The sequence below is a fragment of the Sciurus carolinensis genome, chromosome 4 (assembly GCF_902686445.1).
Source record: "Sciurus carolinensis chromosome 4, mSciCar1.2, whole genome shotgun sequence".
Classification (NCBI taxonomy): domain Eukaryota; kingdom Metazoa; phylum Chordata; class Mammalia; order Rodentia; family Sciuridae; genus Sciurus; species Sciurus carolinensis.
Window position 1 is genome coordinate 24,048,050 of NC_062216.1, and position 3,539 is coordinate 24,051,588.

Sequence of the window (3,539 nt, forward strand, 5' to 3'; positions counted from 1 at the left end):
AATCAAGCAGTCTTAATCAAGAAAGCTTTTTCTCAACTGAAGTTTTAAATTTCCATTTTCAGGTGAGATCCTTTCTGTGCCAAATGTAGACGTTATCTGATGAGGCACAATAACCTTTAATGGCATGCTAGAGGGAGTTTATCATTTTAATTGTTTTTTCTAATTAATAAAAGATACAAACTTCATACTGAAGATAAATTTTTTTCCCCAGAATTTCCACAGGCTATAAAAAAGTCTTTATTCACTTAGTCAATAAACATTTATTGAATACTTAACTGTTATCAACACATTTTGCCAGACTCTAGAAATGCAGAGGTGAGCGACATTTCTCAGGCAAAGAAGTTCACGAATCAAAAAATTTTAGGCGTTGTAAGAAATGCAAAAAAAAAAAAAAAAAATTGTCCATGTGTATAAATTGTGGAGGGGTTCACAGAGAAATGGGGACTTGGCATTATCTCAGGATAGTAAGAGGGCATGGAAAAATGTCAAAGCAGACCAAAAAAGTGACATCACCAAACCACCTGTTAAAACGAAAATGAACATGCAAACCAGCATGTACCAACCTCACTCATCTTTGACTAATTTAATAATTTGTATCTTATCTATATATCATTTACACCTCACTATTTACTTGATATTGTTCTTTAAAATGACTCACTTAAAAAAAACTACATTTTTCTAATAATATTTGCACTGGGCAATGTTCCCCTTTCTCTTTTAAAAGATCACTTTTCACATTTTTTTGCACTTTCTCCAGGTTTTAGCGTGCTTTTCTTCCAGCAGTCCATAAGTGACTTTCCTTTCACCACCTGCCTCCTGCCTGAAGCTACTTTTGCCTCGTGTGCAGAGCTCAGAGCCCGAGGACCTGGGACCTGAAGTCCCAGGATGTCTGACAGGTTTGACCTGTGAAAGCTCTGTTCCCTTTCCTTGAGTTTGGTCAGGTTGCCAGAGTCCCCCTGCCAGAGATCAGGCTGAAGCTACTCTTACATTGCACCTGCACCTCCTCTGGGCCAGTCTCCTCTGGGGCACTTCCTTAATATATCACTTGCATAAAAGTCCTTGCTCTGTATTTGCTTCTGAGGAACTTGATTAAAGGCCATCCCACCGCCCTCTCCACTCCTGTCCAACGCCCACCCTACAAGAAAAACATTCACCCTTGTATTCATTCACAAACTGTCTGGTCTTCCTGACTCAGCAGACAGCAGCTTGGGAAACACCAAGCTGACACAAATATATGTAATTTCATAGAACAGAAAATTCTTGGGAGTTCTAGGGCAGATACTTTATATTCCTGTCCAAGGTGGGGCTGTTTTAAGAGACTGACTTGTTAGAAAGCAGTCGTACTTCTTAGCTGTGTCGTCTATTTAAATGTTTGTATCAATTCTTTCACTACCTGTTAATGTCTTCTGCTAGTCCTCAGCCCAAAGGTCCCGCCTGCTCCAAGCCAAATCTCTGATTCTCCTTTCTCCACCGCTGAGCCCCATTTTCACGTGCCTACTAGTCTTTAAACTGGAAAATAAAATAAATCCCTGCCTCCTCCTTTTTATCTATCTATCTATCTATCTATCTATCTATTTTGGTGGCACTAGGAATTGAACCCCAGTCCTCATGCATGCTAAACAAGCAGTCCACAACTAAGCTACATCTCCAGACCTTTTTAAAAAATGCCTTTGTTTTATTTATTTATTTTTATATGGTGCTGAGGATTGAACCCAGTGCCTCCTCACACATGCTAGGCGAGTGCTCTACCTCTGAGCCACGACCCCAGCCCTCCCCAGATCTTTTAATCTTTTTTTGAGGCAGGGTCTTGCTAAATTGTCCAGGCTGGTTTTGAATTTACGATCCTTTTGCTTGGCCTTCCCGGAAGCTAGGATCAAAGACGTGTACCATTGTACCCTGCCATCTTTAAAATGATTGTCTAAAACATCTTTTGTCAAGCTTCATTAACTCTTTTTTTTTTAACAGTACAAGTAAAAGGTTTACTTTATATTACTGTTCATAATATATTGTAAGTTATCATGTTATAAAAACATATGATACAATTTTTTTTTGGTGTGTGTGTGTGTATGATGCTAGGAATTGAACCTCCTGCATGCTAGGCAAGTACTCTACCACGGAGCTGCATCCCTAGCCCTATGATAAAATCTTGTAAGAAACTGAATGAACTGAAGCTTGACAACTCCTTTAAGAGACCAGAATAAAACTGCAGGGGCTGGCTAAGTTCCACTAATTTCTTTTCATTTTCTTTGATTTTTTCTCCTGATCTTCAGTTATCCTTCCTGCAGGTCGCTTTTTCAATCCCTTTGTTTTCCTAGTTTGTAGTTTGCTTAGGTCTTGTTTCTGCATATGAATCCTTCCATAAGTTGTACCAAAAGTATCATGGGAGATATTTTTCTTCTTCTTTGGCTTAAGGGCTTTTGGCATTTTCACAGATAATTTATAAAGGTCATCTGATGCCAGGTGTGTCCTCCTCACGACCAGATCCAATGAAGGTCCCATCTCTTCCAATTCAATCCGTGGTGTTCTGCAACTAGATTTCTTTAACAGCAACTTAGAGCTTCGAAAGTAAATCTTCCCCTTCAGTGCAGTGAAATGCAGAACATACTCTAATCCAGCCAGGTGAATATTTGATACGGTGGGGCCTCGGAAAAAGTCAATAAGAAGACTTTTTAGGCTTCTATAGTCTTCAGTTGCATCAAAAGCATCACCAGCAAATATTAACATGGGTTTTGTTCCCTCGGGACATTTACTATTCTGCAATCCCAGCTACGAGGGTGGTTGAGGCAGAAGGATTTCAAGTTCAAGGCCAGCAACTTAGTGAGACCTTAATATCTTTGAGAGACACAAACTTCTCAATACCTAATTCAATCATATCCAGCACATGGTAGTCATACATGTGACCTATTACTAGATTATTTGGCCGCTTCTTGTTATGGGAGCCAAACATGAATAAAGAACAATCTGACTTCTTTGAAAAGAATTCCAGTGATGTCTGATCCTCAAATGGTCTTGTAATATTTTTCTTTTTATAGAGAACGCCATATGGTTTTTTCAGTGCATACAGTGAAATAGACCTTCTGAAGTACCCAAACTCTTGAAGATTCTTCTTATCCAAATGTTTCCCACATCTTTAAGTACTTGTGTCACTGTTGCATTTGCATTTCCCCCTTTAATCAGCATGGCACTTTTAATATTTTCACTGAGCTTCGGTTCTCTCTTCTCAAGGAATCTCTTGGCCCTTTTCGTTTTGGGTTTTTTACATAACTCGATCCAAGGCATCCATGGCTACTGCAGCCCCAAACTGGTCAAAAGTGGAAACCGCCCGGTTAAGCCAGATAGGCGCGTGCACCCCTCTTCATTAACTCTTACGCATTATTTTTTATTACTCTTGTTAATCAGATTACAGATACCTGAAATCATTATAATATATATTTGTCTTTATTTGGTTATTCTTTCTTGACCCTACTAGAAATGAAGCTCCAAAGGGTAGGACTTGGGTTATACATTACAATTTTTTGAGTATTTTTGTGTACTGAGCA

General features: G+C 39.1%; 1 pseudogene; it reads right to left on the reverse strand.

Annotated features, from left to right (window-relative positions):
• Positions 1–2,138: 2,138 nt before the first annotated feature.
• Positions 2,139–3,283, reverse strand: LOC124984050 (ribosome production factor 2 homolog; annotated as a pseudogene).
• Positions 3,284–3,539: the final 256 nt, after the last annotated feature.